Source organism: Peromyscus maniculatus, chromosome 13, assembly GCF_049852395.1.
Source record: "Peromyscus maniculatus bairdii isolate BWxNUB_F1_BW_parent chromosome 13, HU_Pman_BW_mat_3.1, whole genome shotgun sequence".
Lineage (NCBI taxonomy): Eukaryota > Metazoa > Chordata > Mammalia > Rodentia > Cricetidae > Peromyscus > Peromyscus maniculatus.
Genome location: NC_134864.1, coordinates 40418706 through 40445414, shown reverse-complemented (window position 1 = coordinate 40445414; position 26709 = coordinate 40418706). Strand labels below are relative to the sequence as shown.

General features: G+C 42.9%; 1 long non-coding RNA gene across 1 annotated transcript; it reads right to left on the bottom strand.

Annotated features, from left to right (window-relative positions):
- Positions 1-5799: 5799 nt before the first annotated feature.
- Positions 5800-26191, bottom strand: LOC121822053 (uncharacterized). Its single transcript, XR_006063004.2, has 4 exons — positions 26021-26191; positions 25518-25633; positions 7223-7324; positions 5800-5938 (listed from the first exon to the last, which is right to left on the bottom strand). It is a non-coding gene; the product is annotated as an uncharacterized LOC121822053 (long non-coding RNA).
- Positions 26192-26709: the final 518 nt, after the last annotated feature.

Below are 26709 nucleotides of genomic sequence, written 5' to 3'. Positions count from 1 at the left end.
GGCCTTGAAGTACATCTTGTCCCTGTGAGACTGGAGCTGGGTGCCTGCTGTTGCTTCTGTACAGTGTTCTCTTCGGAGCCATATGGTCCCCATCTCTGCTCTCTGCCTGAGTCCACACAGGCCTGCATAGAGGTGTGACAGCTGTCTGTCCACGGTCCATTTCCCTTCCTCTTTCTCTAGCTGGTCCTCAAGTTTGATGAAACTGATCTGAGCCATCGGATTAAAAGTAAGCACAGAAGAATAAGTTGGTTTTCTGTTTTGTTTTTTTTTTTTTGTTTTTTTTTGTTTTGTTTTTTCGAGACAGGGTTTCTCTGTGTAGCTTTGCGCCTTTCCTGGAGCTCACTTGGTAGCCCAGGCTGGCCTCGAACTCACAGAGATCCGCCTGGCTCTGCCTCCCCAGTGCTGGGATTAAAGGCGTGCGCCACCACCGCCCGGCGGTTTTCTGTTTTTAATTCAACCATAGGACCGGGCAGATGGCTCAGCAGCTAATGTGCTTCCCAGGCAAGAGTAAGGACCTTGGTTCAGATACCCAGAACCCACTTAAGTGCTGGGAGGGAGTGGCAGGTCACCTGTAACAGTGGAACTCCAAACTCTGCCTCAACAAAGGAAGCAGGATTGATGGAAGAAAACTCTGACTGTCAGCCTCTGGCCTAGACACACACACACACATACACAAGGACCCACACACAGATATATGCTCCAGAGTCACCCACAGACATGCAAACATGCTTACATGCATGAATGCACATCACACGCACAGACACAAGCAAAAAAAAAATCAAACCACTAGGTAGAAGAAAAGCCATAGAATTATTTTTAAATTGTGATATTACTAATATTGATATTATTAAACCACAGATTATTTTGAAATACCTAAGAAAATTTTAGTCTCAGTCCCATAGCAGTAAAAGGCATGGAAAGCATGGTTTAAAATATATGCTGAGCCGGGCAGTGGTGGCTCATGCCTTTAATCCCAGCACTCGGGAGGCAGAGGCATGTGGATCTCTGTGAGTTCGAGGCCAGCCTGGTCCACAGAGCTAGATCCAGGACAGGCGCCAAAGCTACACAGAGAAACCCTGTCTCAAAAAAAAAAAAAAAAAAAAAAGGAAGGAAGGAAAGAAGGAGAGAGAGAGAGAGAGAGAGAGAGAGAGAGAGGCAGAAAGAAAGATAACATGCTACAAGAGTTGGCGAGAAGGCTCAGCAGTTAAGAGCGCTTGATTCCCAGCACTCACAAGGTGGCTCACAATCATTTATAACTCCAGTTAGAAGCTCCAACTCCCTCTTCTGTGACCACCAGACACACATGTGGTGCACAGACATATATGTAGGCACAATACCCATGCATATAACATATAAATAAATCTGAAAAAAAGGAATAAAAATAAAGACATGCCACAAACCAAAATTCACATTTGAGATATTTAATCTCACTGATAATTACAGAGAAGCAAATTAAAATGAAGTATCCGTTTTCTTTCGATAGACAGGATTAAAGGGCTCTAGCCGGTTGTCGGCAAGGGAGGGAGAAAACAGGTGCCCCTCTGTTCTGGGAAGGAAGCCTGACTTGGCATAGCCTTTGGAGGGTCATTTAAAAGCCAAGTTTGAAATGAGCATGCGGTTATGCACTTTGGACTCCCTGGAGAATTTATTTTTAAAAAACTAATGGCACAGGTGTGCCTGGCTGTTTGAACAAAAATGGCCATCATGTTGGAAAGCTGGAAACGGGGCAGGAGGTACCTACGGCTCAGTGGAAGAGCACTTGCCTTGAAAGAACCAGGCCCTGAGTTCAGTCAGCAACCACCACCAACTCAAGGAGGAAAAAAAGAAGCTGGGAAAGTTAAAAAAAAACAGTCTGAATGTCCATTAGTGAGAGGTTTTTTGTTGTTGTTGTTTGTTTGTTTGTTTGTTTGTTTATTAAGCTCAAAGACAATTCTATTAGTCCAAGAGAAAACCCCCAGGGCAGGCAAGCTGCAAATCTTAGCAGCTGCCCAGAAGAGCACAGAGAAGGGGGGGGGGCATGCCATTTAAGCCAGCAAGAAGGTAGCATGGTGGGCTTTGGAGAAAGGGTAAGGGAGCTGAAAATCTCAGGGAAAGCACACCCAGGCTCTGGCCAAAACAGATGAGAAGAAAAAAAATCACAGCTAGGTCTTTTTGAATAAGAAAGGGGGCAGTGGGCTGGAGAGATGGCTCAGAGGTTAAGAACACTGGCTGCTCTTCCAAAGGTTCTGAGTTCAATTCCCAGCAACCTCATGGTGGCTCACAACCATCTGTAATGAGATGTGGTGCCCTCTTCTGGCCTGCAGGCAAACATGCAGATGGAACACTGTATACATAATAAATAGATAAATCTTTAAAAAAAAGGGGGGGGGGGACAGAGCCCAATCCTTGTGGATCATAAGTACTGCTCGTTAATAAGAATTTGATTAAATTAGTTTATGAGGTAATGCTATAAGGCCCAAGCAGGCATTATTAAAGACAGAACTGACAAAAGCATTTGTTCATGTAGTGTGTGTGTGTGTGTGTGTGTGTGTGTGTGTGTGATGCTGGGAATCAAACTTGGAGCTTTAAACATTTTTTTTCTTTCATCCTTCCTATTCTCTTGATCCCTCTTCCCTTTTATCTATACTTTGCATTTTATTTTATTTTATTAGTATTGTATGTGTATGGGTACTTTGACTTCATGTATGCCTCATATGTGTATCATATGTGTACAATGACCTCAGAGGTCAAAGAAGGCACCAGAGCCCCGGGAACTGGAGTTACGGACAGTTGTGAATCATCATGTGGATGCTGGGAATTGAACTGGGGTCCTCTGAAAGAGCAGCCAGTGCTCTTAACCACTGAGCCATCTCTCCAGCTCCCTTTTATTTAATAGGGAATTCTGCCTGGTGGCGGCAGCAGCCGTGGCATGTGCCTTTAATCCCAGCACCTGGGAGGCAGAGGCAGGCAGATCCCTGTGAGTTTGAGGTCAGCCTGGTCTACAGAGTGAGTTCTAGGACAGGCTCCAAAGCTACACAGAGAAGCCCTATCTCGAAAAACCATTAAAAAAAAAAAATGAAACAAGCCAAAAAACTAAATTTTTTAAAGATTAAGAATAACAAAGAAGCCTGGTGGTGGTGGCAAAAAAATATATATAATTTTTTTGAAAATCTTCCATGTTTTTATCTCAATAAAAAGCACAGTTTCTATCCATGTTCATACCAGAAATCTGAACATTATAGCCTATGAGGGGCGCGCGCGCACACACACACACACACACACACACACACACACACACACACACACACACGCAAAGAGAGAGAGAGCAGAACCAGTGACTTGCTTCTCATCAGCCCAACAGCTGTCAGATCACCGTAACGGCTTTCGGAAGATAGCTGTCAGCCCTCTGGGTTGTGTGTTAAGAGTAACAGGAAGTCGATCTCTTGAAGACTGGCGTGAGAACTTGTTTTTTGTTTGTTACGGAGTCAGAGTCTCAGGCAGCCCAGGCTAGGCTCAAACTCTCTGATGATAGCCTTGAACTTCTAATCCTGCTGCCTGGTTTAAGTGGTGCTGGGGCTCGACCTTGCCAAGGGAGCTGCAGCCTCAGCCCTTCGCAGGCTTTGAAGAAGCATGCTGTCGTGTTTGCTAAGGACTAACGTGTTTCAATAGCAGTGTTACAGCTGCAGGGAGCTGAATTTTACCAACATTCTGAGGAAGCTGAGAAATAGATAATTACCCCAAGTTGAGCCTGAGATAGACCTGGTTAACAACTGGATTAAAATCTGGTTGGACCCAGAGCAGGTCACCTAGATATGTTGCGTCTGACTCCTAAGCCTCAGACACCGCGAGATCGTAAACGGTGTTTAAGGATTTGAATTGTGGCAGCTTTTTACTCCACATAAAAACTAGTGCAGCACCTCTCCAATTCATCAAAGACGCTCTTAAAATAGCCTTCCGGGGGCTGGGGAGAGGGCTCAGCGGTTAAGAGCACTTGCTGCTCTTGCAGGGGACTCAGCATCTGTAACTCCAGCTCCAGAAAGATCTGATGTCCTCCTCTGACCTCCAAGGGCTCTGCATGCACACACACAGTGCACAGACATGCCTGCAGTCGAAACAGCCATATACATAAAATACAAAGGAATTCATCTTTGTTTTAACCCACTTCTGGGGATGGGGAGATGGCTTAGTGTATGAAATACTTGCCACACAAATGTGAGGGCTGGAATTTGGATCCCTAGGCAGACAAGGCAGTCCACCCAACTGTAGTCCTAACAGTCAGGAGGTAGGGACAGGAAGTCCCTGAAGCAAGCTGGCTAGTTAAGACTAGCCAGACAGGTAAGCTCTGGATTTATCTGAGAACATAGGACAACTGAGTTCAAGGCCCTCCCTCAAGCCAAGTACGGTGGCTTCTTACATCTGCATCCCTAGTACTCTAGAGGCTGAAGCAAGAGAATCACTAGTTCAAGGCCAGCCAGACCAAGATAGGTATATGCAGACAGACAGACAGACAGATAGAAAAACTACATACATACACTAAAGTTTATATACATACATAAAATAGTAATGTAAATAAAATGGAGAGTGATTGAGGAAGACATCTGATATCAATCTCTGGCCTACACACACACACACACACACACACACACACACACAAGATCACACATGTACACATGAAATCACACATATGAATACCCACACACATTTTAACATGAATACACACATGCATGTATACACCATACACACACACACACACTCACACACACACACAATACAGATGTCCATCACCACCACTGTACCCAGAGCAAGCTGACATCATCTTCCACCCAGACAAACTGAATACACTGTGGATTTCTGCCTCTCCTCACAGAATTTGAGCCAAGACATAGAGCCCCCCAAGCAAACCAATAATTTGGCATGCCTTCCTTTCAGTAGAGACGGGAGCTTTTGATAGTCTATTAATAAAAAGGAGTATGCTTCTGCTTTTATGCCAAAATGAGACGTTCAATACTTGTGATTTCTGCAAAGTAGACAGCTTCCTGGAAGGCACATTAAGCCTCTTAATGTTTAAACAACAAACTGATAAATCCCCATTTCCAGTAAACACAGGTCACTGCAGACTTTCAGCTGGCTGCAGGAAAGGGTAATTCTCGAGGGACTCACGCAGGGTTTGGAAGAACAGTTTGTATATGCCAATCCCAAGTTTTTAATTGTGATGAAGACAGTTTATCTTTAATTGGGTGCATATGCTCTTAGGGCTGGTTCTGAGGTCATGAGTATTTGCCCCTTACATTTTCATCTAATAATGCTACAGTTAGAGCGTTTATATTGAGGGTGTATGGATCGGTGTTTATATATAGAATGAGGAAGGATGTGTGTGTGGCTCAGCCGGGGAACACTTCTTGAACCCATGAGCCCTGGGTTCAAGTCCTAGCAGAGGAATGAAGAAAAGAAAAGAACAATGTGGCCAGGGCACACTTTAATTCCTTCATTGTCCTATTATCTAATTATCTACAGTTTATTAAAGAAGTTGATTTTATGCCCATTTAAATGGCACTTTGGTAAAAAAATCAATCAGTTGCAAATGTCTTAGTTTGTCACTAGATCTACAACATTGTTCTATATACACCTAGCCACATGCCAGCATAACACTGTCTTGATTGCTGTAAGACACTAGGAAGTATGAGCCCTTCGAGTTTGTTTATTTATTTACTTATTTTATTTATTTTTGGTTTTTCGAGACAGGGTTTCTCTGTGTAGCTTTGCCCTTTCCTGGAACTTGCTTTGGAGACCAGGCTGGCCTTGAACTCACAGAGATCCGCCTGTCTCTGCCTCTTGAGTGCTGGGATTAAAGGCGTGCACCACCACTGCCCGGCTCGATTTTATTCTTATTTCTCAATATTGTTTTGGCTACTCAGAGGCCCTGGAAGCTCCACATAAGTTTGAATGTCAGTTTCAATTTCTGCAAAAGAAAAGAAAAGCAACTTGGATAATGATTGCACTGAAGCTATAAATCGCTTTAAATAATAATAATAGCTTAGTAACATTAGCTGTTTCAGTCTATGAACATGGGGTGTCATCCCATTTATAAAGATCTTTTCCAGTGTCTTTCACCAGAGCTTTATAGATTGAGTTCAGGAGTCTTTCATCGCCTTATTTAAATTTATTCCTAATGTATTCTTTTGGGTGCAGTTTAATATTTTCTGGCCTGGAAACTTACTGTGTAGACTAGGCTTGCCTCAGACTTGTAACCCATCTGCTTCAGCCTCCTGAGTATTTTTTAATGATTTATTTATTTTATTTTATAGCATTGGTGTTTTGCCTGCCTCCATGTCTGTGTAAGGGTGTCAGATCCCCTGGAACTGGAACTACAGACAGTTTTGAGCTGCCATGTGGTTGCTGGGAATTGAACCCAGGTCCTCTGGAAGAGCAGCCAGTGCTCTTAACCTCTGAGCCATCTCTCCAGCCCCAGCCTCCTGAGTATTAAGGTTATAGGCACACACCATATTTTGCCTTGTGTTTTAATTTTTTTTTTCATTTGTGTATAGATGGTTTGTCTACTCTGTGTGTTTGTGTGTGTGTGTACCATTTTGCATGCCTGCTACCTGGGTCCCCTAGAAAAGGGTTTCAGGTGCCCTGGAACTGAAGTCCTGGAAGATTGTGAGCCTCCATGTGGGTGCTGGGAATCAAACTCAGGTCTTCTGGAAGGCCAGCCACTGCTCCTAACCACTGAGCAATCTTTGCAGCCCCTTGTGTCTAATTTATCTAATGTGTAATGCGTTTTTTGGTAAGATTCATGTAATCCAGGCTGACCTTGAACTTGCTGTGTACCTGAGAATTACCTTGACCTTCTCATTCTCCATCCGTCACTTCCCAAGTGCCAGGTTACAAGCATGTGTCACCACACCCAGCTCTGTAATGTTACAATTTCCATTCCTTCTACATCTCCTTTTCCTTTGTATATTTTAACTTTTTCTTAGTGGTTGTCATGGGGACTACAGCTGGCATCCTAAACTTGGAGAAATTCAGTTTGAATTGATACCAACTTAGTTCAATAACAAGCGTTAACTCTGCAGCTATCCCAGAACCATCCATTCCTTTCTGATATGACTGGCCCAAACAACACCTTTATATTTAATGTAGCAGATCTGTAATTATTTCATGCATTTACACTTTAACTCATATAAGAAATAGAGGCATGAGGTTAGAATACAATTATACTAAATTTTATGTTACTTATAATTACTTTTTGGCTCTCTTTGTTCTTCACACAGTTCAGATTGACAGGTTTTTTTTTTTTTTTCTTTCAGCTTCTTAAAGATGTCATCTTCCACTGACCTCTTGGCCCCTATGGTTTTGGGTGAGAAATTAACTGTTAATTCTTCCTGAGATTCCCTCAATAAAATGAGTCAAATCAACCATCTCTTGCTAATTTCAAGATCTTCTCTTTGTCATCTTTCAGCTTTTTGTTTTGTTTTGTTTTGTTTTTTGGTGTTTTGAAACAGGATCTCTCTGTGTAGCCTTGGCTGTCCTGGAACTTGCTCTGTAGACCAGGCTGGCCTTGAATTCACAGAGATCCACCTGACTCTGCCTCACAAATGCTGGGATTAAAGGCATATGCTAGCACCGCCAGGCAATTCTTTCAACTTTTTGACTCTGTAAATCTCCAGGGTTTTTCTGCTTTAAGTTTGTTAACTGCATAGGATGTACAGGTTCATGTATTTCATCAAATTTGGGGATTTTGTGTATGAAACTGGAGTCACAGACAGTTTAAAGCTGTCATCTGGGAATTGAACCCAGGTCCACTGAAATAGTAACCAGTGCTTAACCACTGAGCCATCTCTCCAATCCCTACTTTTTCTGTTTTTTGGTTTTGGTTTTTTTCTGTCCTCAGATTCACAGATATCTGTCTGTCTCTGCCTCACAATTGTATTTTACATTTATTTTTTAAAAAATGAGAACATTTTGAATATTAAAATCATAACTTGGCAAATCAAATTCTCTCCCTTCAAACTGCCCCAAGGATTGCTATTAGTTGATAAAGGTTACAGTCTTTTACTTATATTTTCAAATATTATTTTTGTTTTTAATTGTGTGCCTATGTGTGGGTATGTACAAATGAGTGCAGGTGCCCACAGAGGCCAGAAGAGGATGCCAGATCCCCTGGAACTGTGGTCACAGGCAGCTGTGAGCCACCCAACATTGGTACTGAAATCAGAACTTAGGTTCTCTGTCCCAACAGTATATGTTCGTAACTGCTCGGGTATCTCTCCAGCCCCACAATTCACTTACTGGGTGCCTATTCCAAACTATTTTTACAGAGACTAAGCCTTAGTAAGTGTAGTCACTGAGATCTCTCTTCTATTACTGTTACAGCCAGCTGGTGGCCAAACAGATTTCCTGAAATGCTTAGATCCAAAGGGAAAGAAGAAAACTAAATGAAAAGCAAACACAAGGTCTGTTTGTCTGTTTAATCCTCTCCACCAGCAGGAAAGCCACTTCCATCCACACTCTTGAGCTCTGAAGCCATAGTCAGCCTTTATGTTGCAAGGCAGATCAAACACACAATCCCAGCCCCTGCAGGACAAGGTCTCTCTCGCCCACGCTCACATCAGCAAACAAACCATAGTACTGATATGGATCACCATCCTCAGGGTTTCCTGCTATGGGGATGGGTTTACCTCCGACAAACATGTCTCAGCATACTGTAAAATGCTCCACTAGTCTACAGTCTCAAAGAATTGAGTCTTCTGTTTTGTTATTTAATGCTTTATTTATTTATTGTGGATGGGTATTTTTCCTGCACGTATGTCTGTGTACCATGTTCACGCCTGGTGCCCATGGAAGCCAGAAGAGGGTGTCATCCCCCCCTGAGAATGGAGTTACAGACAGTTGTGAGCCATCACATGGGTGCTGGGAATTGAACCTGCATCCTCTGCAAGAGCAGCCAGTGCTCTTCCCTGCTGAGCCATCTCTCCAGCCCCAGTTCTCACAGTTCTCACAAGTTACAAAAGTTTGAATGGGGGAGAATCAGTCGACGCATGCAATAGCCCAAGGCTAACAACAACCAAATTGATGACTACCTACCTCTACACCCAAAAGGTTAGAGAGAAGGGCAGTGGTGGCCAGGACCAGGGAAGAAGGAAACTCTGGCGGGGTAACCTTGATAGGAGCCATGACATTTGGCGGATGACAAACCCAGCCAGAAGCAATCTCCTAAGAAAGAATCGGGGATTAAATATGCTGACTTCACTCTCTCATCTATTTTTTCCTTCTCCTGCCAGGGCTCCCTCCTGACCCACCAAACACCCCAGTTTAATGTGGGAATGGCAAGGATGGAGAGTGGATCTGGAGGACTGAACAAAAGATAGCCAGCAGCCCTCTGCTGTGGAACAATCTTATTGTACACTGTGCAGATGTTTCTTTGCTAAGGCACCTTCTGATTGGTTTAATAAAAGAGCTGATTGGCCAATAGTGAGGCAGGCAGAGATTAGGTGGGAGAGACAAAAACTAAGAAGACACTGGGAAGAAGAAGGGCAGAGTCACGGGAGTCTGGGGAGTCTCGAGCAGACTCAGAGAGAAGCAAGATGCACTTGCAGTGTTGAAAAAGGTGCGGCCACATGGCAGAGCATTGATAAGAAATGGGTACTTTAAGTTATAAGAGCTAGTTAAAAACAAGTCTAAACTGTTGGCCGAGCATTTATAATTAATATTAAGTCTACATGTGGTTATTTGTGAGCAACTGCTGGGACACAGAAAAACTCCACCTACAGCCCCCTCGCCCCAAAATTACCCCCAGCATCTACCATTAAGACAGAGAGTTGGAAAGGTCGTTCAGGTTGAAAGTGCTTGCCTTGTGAGCACTTGAGTTTGATCCCGGAATCTAAGTTCTTAAAAAGCCAAGTAGAGTGACACATGTTTGTAATCCCAGCGCTGAGGAGGCGGAAACGGGCAGGGCCTTGGGGCTCATTGGCAAGCTCCAAGGTAGGAAGATGCGCTGTCTTTGAAAAAAAGAAAAGAAAGAAAGAAGGACGGGAGGGAGGGAGGGAGGGAGGAAGAAAGCTGTTAAAGTGCTTGACATGGAAGCAGGAGGACTAACATTCTGATCTCTAGAACACATGTGATTGCTAGACAGTCTTCGGGCCAGCCTGTGATTCCAGCCTTTGTAAGGCAGAAACAGTGTTCCAGAGCAAGCTGGACTGCTAGACTAGATAGCGCACTGGTGCATGTGCGCGCGTGCGGACACACACACACACACACACACACACACACACACACACACACACAATAGATAGTGCACTGGCGCATATATAAATCTCTGTGTGTATAAACTCAATGAGAGACTCGATGTCAGTGAATAAGACAGAGAGTGATGTAGGAAGACCCCCAGAGTCAACCTCAGACTCCACACTCACGTTCACACACACACACACACACACACACACACACACACACATGCAGGTACACTCCTACAGATGAAGGTGGGAAGGGTGGCTGGCTCTCGAGGAGCAACGTCTGAAGCTATCTACGGGCCTCCACACCCACCTGTGTCGCAAGACATCTGATCACTCTGAGACCCCCGAGTTTGTGTTATTTACTGGAAAAACCTGTTTCTAGCTGTGGTGTGGCTCAGTCCTAGAACACACCTTTAATCCAAGCGCTTTCTGCTTGAATACTGTAAACACAGGTTAAGAGGCAGAGCAAGTTGACAGGAAAAAACCACGGAGAGTAAGAGGGAGTCCGGAAGACAGATAGAGAGACGCACAGGAAGTGGAAGGGAGTGGCATTCAGCTTGAGGGGGTTTTGTTTGAGAAAGCTCTTTCTAGCATGTCAGCAGAGGAGGAAGGTCAGCGGGGTGCTTTCTCTGCCACTCTGAGCTAGAGGGCTTTCACCCCAGCATCTAGCTCCAGAGTCTTTGTTGGTAAAAAATCGAACGATTGAGATTTTGTTAAAAACAATAACCTGCAAACACACACACACACACACACACACACACACACACACACACACACGAGCATGCACACACATACACGCAAACACAAAGGGTTGAATACAGCATATTTCTTGATGTTTTAGAACAGTCACTTTCCCTATTTTGACCATCAGGGTTCAGCAAAGCACAGATCCAGTCAAGAGGTCGTTGACAGGGCTGGTGAGATGACTCAAGGACCTGAGTGCAAGCCCCAGAATCCATGGAGGAAGAAGAGAAGGGACTCTTGGAACTTGTCCTCTGGCCTGCACATGCGTGTTGTGGCACACATACACGTGCACACGCACACAAGATAGAATTTCGGGGCTGAAGAGATGGCTCAGTGCTTAGGAGCAGTTGGTGCTCTTGCAGAGTCTGGATTCAGTTCCCAGCACCCACGTCAGGTGGCTCACAGCCACCTCTAACTCCAGTTTCAGGTCTCTAACACCTCTGCTCTCCAAAAGCACCCACACTCATGTGCACATACCAACATGCAGACACACGCACCTGCGCATAACTTAAATAATAAATCTTTAAAGCTTTTAAAAAATGAAAGTGATGCCGGGCGGTGGTGGCGCACGCCTTTAATCCCAGCACTCGGGAGGCAGAGGCAGGCGGATCTCCGTGAGTTCGAGGCCAGCCTGGTCTCCAAAGCGAGTTCCAGGAAAGGCGCAAAGCTACGCAGAGAAACCCTGTCTCGAAAAACCAAAAAAAAAAAAAAAAAAAAAAAAAATGAAAGTGTTGGTTTTATAAAAGTTATTGACATTTTAAAATTTTTTTAGCTATTTATTTTATGTGTATGAATGTCTTCTTGACTACATGTATGCATGCACATTGCATGTGTGCCTGGTGCCCAGAGTCGGGAAGAGGGTATCAGATCCCTTAGAACTGGAGTTACTACAGACGGTTATGAACTACCATATGGGTGCTGAGAACTGAACCTGGGTCCTCTGAAAGAGCAACACGTACTCTTAGCTGCCATCTCTCCAGCCTCCTTGACACTATTTTTCAATTATTTATAATTTAATAATTTCATGCATGAATATAACATATCATTCATCACCCTCTCTTATCCCCCTCCCACCCCCTCGGAATTCCTTCTTCTCAACAAGTTTCCCTCCTGCTTCCTTCCTAAAGGCCCATGCCTTAGTCAGGGTTACTGTTGCTGTGATGAAACACCATGACCAAAGCAACCTGCATTATTCTCTTCACAGCTCCATATGACAGTCCATCACTGCGGGAAGTCAGGGCAGGAACCCAAACAGGGCAGGAACCTGGAGACAGGTACTGATGCAGAGGCCATGGAAGGGTTCTCCTACTGGCTTGCTCCTCCTGGTTTGCTCAGCCTGCTTTCTTATAGAACCCAGGACCACCAGCCCAGGGATGGCCCCACCCACCATGGGGTTGGCCCTCCCCCATCAGTCACTAATTAAGAAGATGCCCTAAGGCTTGATGATCTTAAGAAGGATTCTCTCAGTTGAGGCTCCCTCCTCCCTGATGACCCTTGCTTGTGTCAAGTTGACATAAAACTAACCAGTACAGTCCACTAAGTTTAATTTAATGCTTGCATGAGCAGGGGGTGATTTAGTGGCATGTGGCCAACTTACCGGTGCCTGGCTATACCACATAGAAAAAATGAGTCCAGGCTGAGGAGATAGTTCGATTGGTAAAGTGCTTAATGCTCAAGTTGGAGGACCTCAGTTTGATTCCCAGAACACACACACACACACACACACACACACACACACACACACACACACACAGAGAGAGAGAGTCAGGTGTGGTGGCACACACTCGTAATCACAGCACTGAGAAGGCAGAGACAGATGGATTCCTGGGTGATCTCATTAGCTAGCCAGAGTAACCTAGTCAGCATGCTCCAGAGCAGGGGGACACTCCATCTCAACAAACAAGGGGGATAGATCCTGAGGAAGAATATACCAAAGGTTGACCTCTGACCTCCACACACATGAGCATGCACACACATACACACCAACCCATAATAATAATAAACACACAACAAAACACATTTTTAAAAGGAAAGTTACTCCCCCTTCCCAGGTGCCAATAATTGCCAGTAGCGCCTCAGCTCAGCCTTGGCATTATTTTTCGGAAGATAATGACAGAGGTTTTTAAGGTTCCGGTTTTACCATGCTTTAAAATGCAGAGCTACCCAGTTCTGTATGGATTGCCTGTGTTGTGCAGTGTTCTCCCAGCTCAGCCGCTAGTTACATAGAGGGCTGTGGTTTTAAGCTTCAGGCTCTCGGCAGCTCAGTTTCATCAACTATAAGATGAGGTATAGGAGCATCTACTTCGGAGTTGTCACAGGGATTTAGTGAGTCAGAACAGGGAAAGCACTTAAAACAGCAGCCGGCAGGGGCTGCCTTCAACCTCTGAGTATTAGCTACCCCAGCTGTCCAGCTGAGGATTTCCCCTGCAGCCGTTACCTGTAACTTACTAGTCTGTTTCCTTTCCTGAATGACGTCATGTTCTCCTCCCTGTAAGTACTGGTACATGCTTCTCTAGAGGCCTGGCTAATTGCTATTTTTATAACAACCAGACGCTTTATCATATTGATCCATTTCAAAGTATGGCAGCATCCAATGCTAGCAAGAGGCAGGCTTAAGGGCTGGACAGATGGCTCAGCGGTTAAAAGCACACGCACCACTATTTCAGAGGACTCGAGTTTGGTTCCCAGAAGCCACGTTAGCTCACAATCACCTGTAATTCCATTTCCTGGGGGTTGACACTCTCTTTTGACCACCAAGGGCTCCTGCATGCATATGGTACACAAACGTACTTTCAGGCACATACATATGAAAAAAATGAGTAAAAATAAATATAAAAATATTTAAATGAAAAATTTTAAAAGAAAAAAATTTCAAGTAGAGATATATAGTTTGACACTTTTAAGCTTGCAATCATGAAAAATATTGTTTTGGTTTTTTTGCTTGGAAGAGAGTTGGGCTTTTGTTTTGTTTTCTTTTTATTGTTGTTCTTGTTTGTTGTTTGTTTGTTTAAATAGAGTCTTTGGGCCAAGATGGCCTAGAACTAGGTATAGAGCTGAAACTGGCCTTGAACTCTTAATTTTCATGCCTTCGCTGTCTAGGTCCTGGGATTATAGGCGTGTACCAACATGCCCAGTTTTATATACTATTCATAGACACATGCCTATAGAATATGAGCACAGATTAAAAGCATGAATGGGAAAAGTAAATCTCAACTGCCAAATCATGGTTTTATTTTCTGGGAGATTTCCAGAAAGAAAAAGAGAAAGGAATATATTTAGGTGGGGCTGACAAAAGACTTCAATTGTTCATTTGTTTAAAAAAGTCCTGGGTTTGAGGCCAGTCTGGTCTACAAAGCCAGTTCCAGTTCAGCTAGGACTGTTACACAGAGAAACCCTGTCTCAAAAAAAGAAAGAAAAAAAAAAGACCCAAAACAAGCTTATGAATGTCAAATTTCAAGAAAGCTGGGTGGTAGGTACAAAAATATTTGTTCTCTTAAATCATAAGTTTAAGTAGACCAAAAAAGCAAGACAAAGTGTGTGGGAGAGCTGGCTGAAAGTCAGTATTAAAAGCCTTTAGAATTCTTGGTCCCCAAGCAGTGAGTAGGCTCTGTCCCAGTCACCCAGTCACCCCCACCCCTTCCTTCCTCCATCTCCACCACTGGGGATTATTTCTCCATAGACCTTAGCCCAGTAGAAGGCAGTGGGAGGCACAAGCTGCTGGGGCTCAAAGCATTATCCCCTCCTTAGCAAACCCTTCAGTTTCTAAGCCTCAGATAGTCTCCTGATGACTCTCAATGCCCCACGCTGACTCTCAACCTGGGGAACATTTTCTGTGCACTGTACAGCTAAAAGCCCATTAATCCTGCACTTCTCAAAATTAATGGCATGCTATTCACAGTATTCTTCCGGTTTTGTTTTTTGAGACAGGGTTTCTTGTAGTCCAGGCTGGCCTCAAATTTACTGTGTAGCTGAGGATGAAGGATCAACTCCTGATCCTCCAGCCTCTACCTATGGAGTGCTGTAATCACAGGTGCGTGCCCCCCTATACTTTATGTCACATGGTTCTTTTGTGCTATTTGTTCGTTGGTTGGTTGATTTTTGAGGCAGAGTCTGTTACAACCCATACTGGCCTTGAACTGGTTGTTACAGAGGGTGACCTTGAACTTTTCATGTCTCGTGCCTCATACCTCCCAAGCGTTGAGATTACAAGCATGTGCCACAACGCCAGGTTTCAGTGTGATGCTGGGAACCAAACCCAGGGCATTGTTCATGCCGAGCTACATACTCAGTCCTTCATAGGCACTTAATGAAATGAAAGGCATACAACTGGAAGTAGTTCAGTCCTTTCAGAACTGAATGCTTATCAGAACGCTGATGTGATACTCTACAGTGTATCTAACAAGTCAAGTAAAAAAAACAACATACAGGCACTATACTATAGTTCAATATATATTAAAAGCAAAAAAAAGAGAGAAATTGAATCTCATATCATCTGCTTTTGTATTTTAAACTTGGTGAAGACCTTTCTAGTTGACAGAAAACTAGAAAGTAAAAAAATCTAAACATTTTAATTGAAATATAAACAAGCATAAAAACAAAAACTAAAAGGACTCCTTTTGTGAGGGGGGTGAATAAGAATGGTCCCTGTAGGATGGATATGGAGGTGTGGCCTTGTTGTGTGGGGCGTTTACCCACCACCCCCACAGCTTCCCAGAGTTTTCTTGAGTGCGAGCAGCAGGAAATATTAGATAGAAGGATTTATAGCGGAGAATCTTGTGGAGATAAACAGATAGAAAATAAAGGATAGCCTCGAGAGGGCCTGGAACCTATTCCAACGGGCCCGGACTGTCTCTGGTCCAGGGTTTTTATAGAGACGCCAAGGGGTGGAGCAAAAGACCTCCTCCCCCAGCACAGCCAAGTGCAGACCATCTCAGACACCTGCACTCAGGCCCGTGGTCCTGATCATCCTCTATTTGGACCTGCTGGGTAAAGCCACGAGGAACCCCAGAACGGGCTCCCACAGGTCCCCCCTTCTTAATATATAAAAAAATAACTATTAATGGCTTACAGCAATCTCCATAGCTGTTACACCTCCCAGTATGGGAGTAGAGGATGATATAGATGGAATTTCTCTTTTGAATTAGGTCCAAGGTGACCACAGCAGTCTTAGCTGCCTCAAGCCCTTTCTAAACCAAAACTCTTAAGGCAACTACAAACTTAAAGAATCCCTTAGCTTCATCATTACCATTAACAGGTTAACATAAATATTGCTATACATAGTCACAATTCTCTCAATCTTACAACTCAAAGCAAACTCTTAACAGAACCATTAGAATTAGCATATATGGTGCTATATATAGTTAACAATTTTCTCCGTCTTACAACTTTAACTCAGTCATTTGAATTTTCTTATTAACAGAACATAGGAAAAACTTCGATGTATTCACATCAAACTTAAACATTTCCTCAATTCCACAAAGCCAGGGTGCATTAATATCAATAGGTTTCTGCGAACATAATTCAGTCTCATAGCTCCTCCTTTTCTTTATATTTTTTAAGCAAAATCTCAAGCCTAGTTAGAAAACCCAAACTTTTCTGTTTAAACAGTTCCATTTGTAACACAAAACCAGTTCCATAAGTAATTCCATTTTTACATAAACAGTTCCACAAAACAATTCATAAATCTCCAATTAATAAAGCATATATGCATACACAAAATTGCATCTTGTTTCTAAGTAGAAATACATTTCTTCATTTAAACAGTTCCATTTTTAACCCAATTCCAGAAAACTGTTCCTAGGTCATTACTAAAAGTAAGCTCAAAATTGTCCCATTGCAATGAAATCTCTATTGTTCATTTCATTTAAGTACCAAAATTCAAATGATAAATATTGGTACTAGCCTTCCAAATTTGAAGAAATCCATAACCAAAATGTTTTTGTAATTTTATCTCATTTTAAGTTCAAAAAGTTCAAACAAGAAATAAATTCTGGTATCAGGCTTTCACTTCCAAATATGAAGAGACGTTTTTCAACCAAAACTTTTTGCAGTTAATTTTTGTTCAAACAAGCGTCTCTGCAACTTTTGTTCTCACAGACAGACCTTTTTAGTTATAGTAATATTTTAAACCGCACCGTTTTTGCTGTTAGCTCAGGTTTTTCTGTGCTGCGTTGATATTCCACGGATCTCAGCTGCAGATGCCTTGTGCTGGTTCTGGCGTCCGCCATTCTTAGCTTCTTAGCGGCTTCTGGAGCTTTTGAAACCATTCAGACTGCCTACTTTGCAGTCTACTAGGACATTATCTCCTGTGTCTCAGGTGTTTTCACCATATACATTAATAGACTCACACTTAACATTTACACTTTTTCACAAACTCACATATAACATTTTTGCCTTGCAAAGCATTTAGACTCATATTCAACATTTACACGTCTTTACAAACTCATATACAACATATTAACATCTACTTATTTATACTTTAAGGAAACTATAGAACTACTTTAGCAAATATATTTCTTATTAATTCTTATATACTTATATCCATTCTATCTTATTTCTTATTTAAACTTACATTTACAACTAGCATCTTACAAGCTTATTACTACATGTCTTAAGACTACCTTAGATACTTCTTACAAGCTTATATTCTTAAAGGAACTCTATAGATCTATTTTACACACTTATATAGGCTACCATTAGCATATATCTAACTTAGCAAACACCTAAAGATTTCTTAACACAGATCTAACAAGACAGAATTTTTATAAACTCACATATCTTATATTTGTCTTTCTACTTCTTACTCTTAATTATTATCACCATCTATCAGAAAGATTCTCTTAACTAGACAGGAAGTACGTACATCATTTCTAAAGTTTACAGTTTATAGTTAGCTTTGTTATAAAGCACTGGGATTTAGTGAGTGTTGTCATTATAGAGTTGTGATACTTGTTGCTAGGGGATTGTAACATTCTCAGGACGAAGCCACACCCCAAAGTTGTGAGTTCTCTCAGCAGTTCCGGACAGGCAGAGATGCACTGTCAGCGGTAAACGGTTTTTTAACTAGAGGCTGTCCCTTCACCCAAATTCATAATAGCTCCCCTAAATGCCTCAATTCAGACAAACATTTCTATTACAGCAGTACTTTTGGTATGCTCTTCTGAAAACTTCACTTCACGCTGAGGGTGAAATTATCTTATTTAGTTGCTGTAAAGCTCTTCGCCAATACTGCACAGCTATTAGGTGGTATTTTAAGGATTTTAAAGTGACTTGTTTGCTCTTATAGGTAGCTTTTTGTCATCCAACTGCCGTAAAAACTTTGCACAGCTATTAGGGTAAATAAGGCATTTTACCAATGGAGCCCCATACCGCGAAGCGCCTAGTTCCATATTCTTTCAATTTTTCATTGGAACTGACACTTAAACCCTTAGACAACTTTTCCCCTTATTCTTTTAAAAGCTGTATTTTAATTTTAGAGCTGACAAACGTGTTTCAGGGCAATGTTGCCATCTTTAGCAGAAAAACTACCTTTCCCAGAATGCATTTCCCTTATATCAGTCCATAATAATATCAGTCCCATATATCATTTCCCATATATCTTTTCGGGTCTGAGAGTCAACTGGTTCTCTTTTACTAGACTTGCTTACAAATTCTTGCCCGGGAGGTTTGAACAAAGTTTTTTGCTTTTGGAACGGGAGATTTGAACAAGCACTTTACATTTTCAGCTATGGCACATTGGGAGGTTTCTATTCTCAGCTGGCTTTAACAGGTGTTTCAACTTCATCAGACACTGGCCCCCGAATCAGAACCACACCTGCCTCGTTAGCCGCATTGAGGCTGGCATTTCTGATAGCAACTTTCCTCGGGGCTTGTGTTTGTTTTAGCCAGTCAGTGAAAAACAAGATCGTAACATTTACAACAGCTTTTCCATAGCTCTTTTAGAGAGATTTTCTCCCACTGATCTTATTCTCATTTTGCTTGTTCCTTCCCCCACAGATGCAGAGCTTCAGCTATCTGTCTGCGGCTCTGTTCCTCTGCTAGCTGCCTTTGGAGGTAGGGGCTTTCTTTTTCTCCCCCTGAATCTGCCTCAAATTCTAGCAGCTTTGTTAGGTCATGCATTTTCTGGGGAGGAATCTGTCCCCTCTGTTTCTTCAGAGTCTTTCTCCCTGACAGTATCCAGTTTGGTCTCAGTTTATCCCCTCTACCCCAGAAACAGTTTCCGACACTAGAGCGGCGGCTTTCCCTGCTACTGAAGGTAGGGGCTTTTTGTCCGTTTGTTTTCAGGGTCTGTGTGGTTTGCGTACAGACTGAAAATCTAACAAGGGAGGTTTTTGCCGTTTCTAAACTCCCATTAGGACAGGTGTTTTGCCTCATCAGGCCTTCACCTGACCCAGTCCCCCAGTGGGTTGTGTTTGCTTGTCTGGGTGCTCAGGACAGAGCTTATGCCAAAGGCAGTCACCCCTTAGGGCTACACTCCCTCATTTCATCGGGAGTCAGTTGAAACAAAGCTTTTCTCAAAGAGATGCTTTCTCTGACAGAAAAGAAAGCTTTATTCCTGGGTTAGTTCTGTTCTGCCCTGGCTGGGCTCTTTCCCCAGACAGCGTTCTGACTCGGCAGCACGACTGCTTCAGACAGTTCAGCTTTACTGTTTTCCCAGAAAGGTCCTTACTCTGATAGGAAAGCTTTTCTCAGATTTCTTTTTGCAGCTGTGGACCTATCAACCCGGGACCTGTAGGAAAGCAGACAACTGTGCCGTTCCCACCGGCTTTAGTTTTGTTTGTTCATTAGCAATCTTCCCCTGGGTCCTGCACCTTCCTGCCTCAGCTCTGTGGCTCCAGGAAGTTTACAACTGCAGGAACCCTAGTATCCCCGAAATGCACTCCAACTCAGAGACGCTGGCCAGTCACCTCTGGGTTTTTGGTCAGAAGCGAGGATACAATGCTAACAGTTTGCATTGCTTCAGGGGATCTTTGCTTTAGGAAGATTAGGAGCACCTTTTCATTCTGAAATGCTCACTCAAGACCTTTGCTGCCTCAGCTCAGCTGTAACTGTGAAGCTTGACTATTTTGCTTTTTTCAGGTAAAGTTTCCTGCCCTTTTTGGGCTCTCTGTAGCTCTTCACCCACACTCTCCCCAAGCGTTTCCCTCAGGGTACTCTGACCCACTGTCTTTTACTAGCTTGAAGAGACAGAGCTTAGAAGGGGTTTTTAGAAACTTGTCCTTGCCTCCTGGATTGCTGGGATGATTTTTAAAGCTTGAAAGAACTTAGAGGTTTTGCTGTCTTAAGAGGTTTGTTGTTTTCCCTTAGAGCTAATCGCAGGTGGTCCCCCATACTAATATCTTCAGGTGATTCTACTCTCTGAGAGAGGTTAGAGGCTTTAGTTTTTCTTGAGAGAAAGATTAAGGCTTTAGAGAGATTTTCCCCCCAAGTTTTCCAAGAAAAGCTTTATAGTTTAAGAGAAAGGTTTTTTTTCCCCCAGGAGAAAGACCAACTTTTCCCAAAACTTCCCAACTTTAAACTTTGACTTCTTACACTCCCATTTTTGCTTCAGGGAGAAATTACTTTCTCCTGCTGCTTGGATTTGGCTTTTCAGCTGTCCCCAGGTCAAAAGCTTCCATAGGAAACTTTTCCTTCCCCATAAGCTCCAAGAAGAGCTTTTTTACTACCCGAAAAGCCCAAAGAAAGATTTTTTCCCCAGTTTGCTTTCAAAGCCCCCAAAGTTAGAAAATTGAGTTTTTCTGTCTAGTTGCCTTACTTATTTTTTCCTACACAATCTTATACTTCTAAGTTTTTCCTAAACTATATTACTACCCTATATCTTATACTTATCACAGATAGAAATTGAGAAAGGGATAGAAGATAGAAAATTTTGACAGAAGAGAATTTCGCTGCAGCATCGGACATCCTTCCAGTCCGCTTTCCTTTTCTCTCGAGGATAAAACCCCTGCCTCACCAAAAATATATATATATAAAAATATATATATTCCATAACACCGGCATGCCTTTCCACTGGCAGGGCTGACTCAGCACTTTCACCAAAAACTCTGTAATAAAACTATTATTTTCCTTTATCTTTAGTCCCTATTACTTTGTCTTAAGTCCCTGTTCATTTGTCTTTAGTCCCCCCTTTTTTTGTCCCTTTTTTTCTTTAGTCCCTTTTTTCCCCTTTTTTTAGTCCCTTTTTTCCCCTTTCTTTAGTCCCTTTTTTCCCCCCTTTCTTTAGTCCCTTTTTCCCCCTTTCTTTAGTCCCTTTTTTTCCCCTTTCTTTAGTCCCTTTTTTTCTTTAGTCCCTGTTCACGGCGCCATTCTGTGGGGCGTTTACCCACCACCCCCACAGCTTCCCAGAGTTTTCTTGAGTGCGAGCAGCAGGAAATATTAGATAGAAGGATTTATAGCGGAGAATCTTGTGGAGATAAACAGATAGAAAATAAAGGATAGCCTCGAGAGGGCCTGGAACCTATTCCAACGGGCCCGGACTGTCTCTGGTCCAGGGTTTTTATAGAGACGCCAAGGGGTGGAGCAAAAGACCTCCTCCCCCAGCACAGCCAAGTGCAGACCATCTCAGACACCTGCACTCAGGCCCGTGGTCCTGATCATCCTCTATTTGGACCTGCTGGGTAAAGCCACGAGGAACCCCAGAACGGGCTCCCACATTGTTGGAGGAAATGTGTCACTGAGGGGTAGGCTTTGAGGTTTCAAAGGGCCAATGTAGCAAGAATTCTAATTGGTCTTAATAATAAAAACCCAGAGTCAGATATCAGAGTGAAAGCTGAAAGATCCAAGAAGCAGAGAAGTCAGCCCCTAGAAAGACTTCTTACCTCTAGGAATCCTTAGACTGAAAGGGCTGAGCTCCTGTCTCCAACCCACCTTATCACTTCCTCCCTCCACCCAGCCGTATCACTTCCTGTTTCCTCCTCCCAAGAACTGGAATCAAAGGCATGAGATCCCAAGTGCTGGGATTAAAGGTGTGTGCCACCACTGCCTGCTTGGCCTCTAGTGGCTAGCTCTGCACTCTGATCTCCAGGCAAGCTTGAGAGACATTAAAAGAGTTTTGGTAATGCAAGCTAGAATAGAAAGTGAGTTATTTACAACCTTTTGGACTCACCAAGATAAGATAGATATAGAGCATTTCTCTGAATTTGTCAATTGTTAATGGACTAGACATTGTTGATGTATTTATTGCCGGTATATTGTATATAGTTATTGTACTTATTGTATATAGTTTTCCTTATATTAGTTATAATATTCTTTTTTAGTCTAGACAAAAAGGGGAAATGTGGTGATATTTTATTTGTGCTCTAACTGAAGAATCAAAGCACCCCCATTTCAAGCAAGCCCCTCACCCCAGCTTGAGACAGGCCCGAGTTTCAAAATTCTCAGAGCTGCTGACATAGGTCCTAGGAACCCAAAAGTACAAAGTCAGGATGTTTGAGGGGCCATCTGGCAGCAACTGGTTAACCATAGAATGTCCCAACGCCGGAGATAGTCTATAAAGTTTGACAAACAACCAGTTAAACTACAAAGTAAGATGACACAGAGATTCTGGAAAGTCCCTAAAACTTGAGCCAATCAGAATTGTACCTATACTCACACCCACAAATGATGTATGTAATCTTTGTGGTTTTTGCCTTTAAAACCTGAGTTTGCAGAGGGGTGGGCACTTCCTCTAGCTTCCGCTGTGTCAGGGTGCTCAATGAGGTCCCTGCTGCTTGGCGAGGTCCATTGAACTGCTCCAATAAACCTTGCTTTTGCATTTTGGTGAGTTCGTGTCTCTGGTGGTCTCTGGGGTCGGGGGAGCACATCTTGAGCCCAGGGCACAACACTAACAAATAAAGCTTGCCTGGAGATCAGAGTGTGGAGCTAGCCACTAGAGACCGGGCAGTGGTGGCACACACCTTTAATCCCAGCACTTGGGATGAGGAAACAGGAAGTGATATGGCTGGGCAGAGAGAGGAAATGATAAAGCAGAATGGAGATGGCACTGGATCCTTGCAGTCTGAGGATTCCTAGAGGTAAAGAAGTCTTTCTAGTGGCTGATTGCTCTGTTTCTCGGATCTCCCAGCCTTCACCCTGATATCTGACTCTGGGTTTTTGTTATTAAGATCAATTAGGATTTGCACTGCAGCCAGGCCTAATGTCTCTCTTTTCTTTTCTTTTTCTTTCTTTCTTTCTTTCTTTTTTTTTTTCTTTTTTTTTGTTGTTGTTGTTGTTGTTGTTGTTGTTGTTGTTGTTGTTGTTGTTTTGTTTTTCGAGACAGGGTTTCTCTGTGTAGCTTTGCGCCTTTCCTGGAACTCACTTGGTAGCCCAGGCTGGCCTCAAACCCACAGAGATCCGCCTGTCTCTGCCTCCCAAGTGCTGGGATTAAAGGTGCGTAGGTGTAGAGTTGAGGATGTATCCCAATGGTAGATATGTACTGAGCATGTGTGAGACCCCAGAACCCATCCCCAGCACCAAAAATACTTTCTGTTGTTTTGTTTTTTTTTTGAGACAGAGTCTCTCCATTTAGTCCTGGCTGTCCTGGAATTCATTCACTATGTAGATCAGGCTGTCCTCAAACTCACAGAAATCCTCCTGCCTGTACCTCCTGAATGCAGGGATTAGAGGCATGTGCCACCACAGCGGGCTCAAAAAAATATATTAATTTAGGTTTTAGAGATATGAAGTCTGTGTTTCAATAAGCTACTAGATGGTGCCTATTCTGTTGGTCCATTGTTAGTTATTATCATTATCATTACATTTATTTGTGTGTGTGTGTGTGTGTGTGTGTGTGTGTGTGTGTGTGTGTGTGACGGGTATAGAGAACAACCTTCAGGAGTTGGTTCTTTCCTTTTATCACATTTGTCCTGGGAATCGACTTTATTTGTATGAATGTTTGTCTGTATTTACGGATGTGCACCTCTTCTTTATTTTAATTTTTTATTAAAGCTGGGGAGATGGTTCAGAAGATCAGAGCACTTGCTGCTCTTGCAGGGGACTCAGATTCATTTGCCATGACGTACATGATGGCTCACAGCTATCTATAACTCCAGTCCCACACCCTCTCCTCACCTGGGAAGGTACTAGGCACACACGTGTTGCGTACGTGTGCATACAGGCAAATATTCATCCACATAAAATAAAAATAAATCTTTCTAAAATTAAGAATTTTTTTTAAATTAGAAATTTAGAGAATCACCCAGGAAACGAATGAGAGATGATACTAACGAAAACTTCTAAAACTGAAGTACCACTTTCTACTCCCAATGAGTGCTCAGTGCAAAGCATTAAGGAAGTATTAAAGCAAGGCTCATCACTATAAAACCTCCAAGCAACGGGCTAAAGAGAAGCTCTTAATGCTTCGGGAGATAGGGGGATGGGACACACAAAGGATCTGGAAGAGGAATCACACTTTTTAAAATATAACCCTGCAAGTGTGACAAAGATGGATATCTTCAAAATAATGACAGTTCCTTTCATGCTCCAATATCCAGCGTAACTACAAACCGAGTGTCAGAATATAGTCCAAGCTAGCTTCAGACTTGCTACATAATATACATAGCTCCAAGGATATCCTAAACCTCTGTTCCTCCTGCCTCTACCTCCTGAGTGCTGAGAACATAATTACCACCACCATATCCAGTGCTGAGGATGAGTCCCCGGGTTTAGTGAATGTTAAGAAAGTACACTATCAACAGAGCTACATCCCTATACCCTATACACACATTTTAACTTCTGTATATGTGTTATTTTAGTTCAAAAACATTAATGTTAAAACATTGGAATATGTGATAGAGAATGTCTGTACTATCTTGAAGTTTACTGCCCATAAGAAATCTGATTTGGGGGCCTGGAGAGATGTCTCAGTAGTTAAGAGCACTTGCTCTTCCAGTTCCAATGTGTGATGTACGTGCCTGCACTCAGGCCTGTAAATCACTCATTCATATACTGGCTCATGTACACACTTCTCATTTCCTTTCTGTTACTTTGAAAGATGCTTCTGAAAACTAATGTCAAATATATAATTGTGTGTATGAGTGTGTGTGTGTGTGTGTGTGTGTGTGTGTGTGTGTGTGTGTGTGTGTGAAATTATATAATTAAAATATTTATTTGTTGTTACTGATTTGGGGCAGGTTCTCGTACTGCAGCCCAGGCTATCCTGAGCTTAGTATTTAGCCCAGGCTAGTCTCAAACTCACAGTGATCCTCCTGCCCAGCTTCTGAAGGCCCAGGCATGACTCACCATGTCCATATTTAAGGATTTTTATTCCTAGAAATAATTGTGTTGGGGAATGGGATGTTTGCTTGGTAGGGTGATATACGCGAAGTTTGCAGATGTTCTGACCTGACCTTATTTTCTCAAGTCTGTTCCTTGGGCGGCCCAGCATGGAGACCGGAAGAGGAATATAAAACCCACTTCTCTGAGCACAGGATTCAGGAATATTTATGGGATGAAGAAGGAAAGAGTCTAAGGATTGGGCAAAGGTGACTAAAGCAAGAAAAGCAAGTACAAACCAGTCATCTGCACTTCCCCAACCAAACTTCGGCTCTTCAGAGTGTGCACGCTCGGGAAGGGCAGGGGAAATACCTTCCGAGGGTGGAGTCTTGTCCATCTGTGGGCAACAGGTCAGCTAGCAGATGCTTGCCTAAGCCTAGGGGGTCTATGACCTCAGCTTGAGATAGACAGATGCTGCCTTCAACTTCCTGGAAAAAAAAAAAACCCTCAGGCAAAGCCTACCAAGACCCTTCCTTCACAGGTGTCCATCTCTGGCAAAGCTAGGGCAAAGCTACTGTGATAACCTATTGCTTAGCATATACAGGCCCTTAAAATGGGTGCTTTGGGGCTTTGAGGTGGCTCAGCAGGTAAAAATACTTGCTAGGCAAGACTAACAGCCTGAGTTCAATCCCAGGACTCCACAGTACAAGGAAATAACCAATGTCTTAAAGTCCTCTGGCTTCCACTCAAGCACCATGGTGAACACATATTCTCTCTCTCTAATAATAATAAATTTTAGAAGTAAAACTGATTCTTTTCTTTTTTCTATTCTAAAAGTTTGTTCATTTGTTTTGAGACAGGAGACAAGTTCTCACCTCGCAGCCCCTGGCTGGCCTGGAACTTGCTGTATAGACCAGACTGGCCTCGAACTCACAGGGATCCGCCTGTCTCTGCCTCCCAAGTGCTGGGATTAAAGGCGTGTGCCACCACCGCCTGGCCAAGAAAAAAAAAAAAAAAAGATTTTTAAAGTCAATACAACCAAGCGATAAGCCAGGCAGTAGTGACTGTATGCCTCTAATCCCAGTCAGCACCTGGGAAGCAGAGGCAGGTGGATCTCTGTGAGTTTGAGGTCAGCCTGGTCTACAGAGTGAGTTCCAGGACAGCCAGGGCTGTTACACAGAGAAACTCTGTCTCGGAAAAAAAAAAAAAAAAAAATACAAATAAGATATTTCTCTCAACACCAAACAGAAAAGCAACATTTTCACTGCATAGAAAAGAGACTTGATTAAATTTGTTATATTATCCATGGAAGAGAAAAAAATGGAAACATGGTACCCAGACAGAAAGGACGGGTGGGGAGCATAGTGATAAATTCCGATTCTAGCAGAGGTACCGGACAGTGAGGATCACCTGATGCGGCACTTCTGCACAGAAATGGAGGTACGACAGGAATCCAGGAAGGCCCACCTGGATTCCTGTGGACCTTCTTGGCCACACATTCCTTTTCTTTATTGCCATGTAATATAACGTGGAGTTCCTTGAGAATTTATTGCGTCTCCTTTAT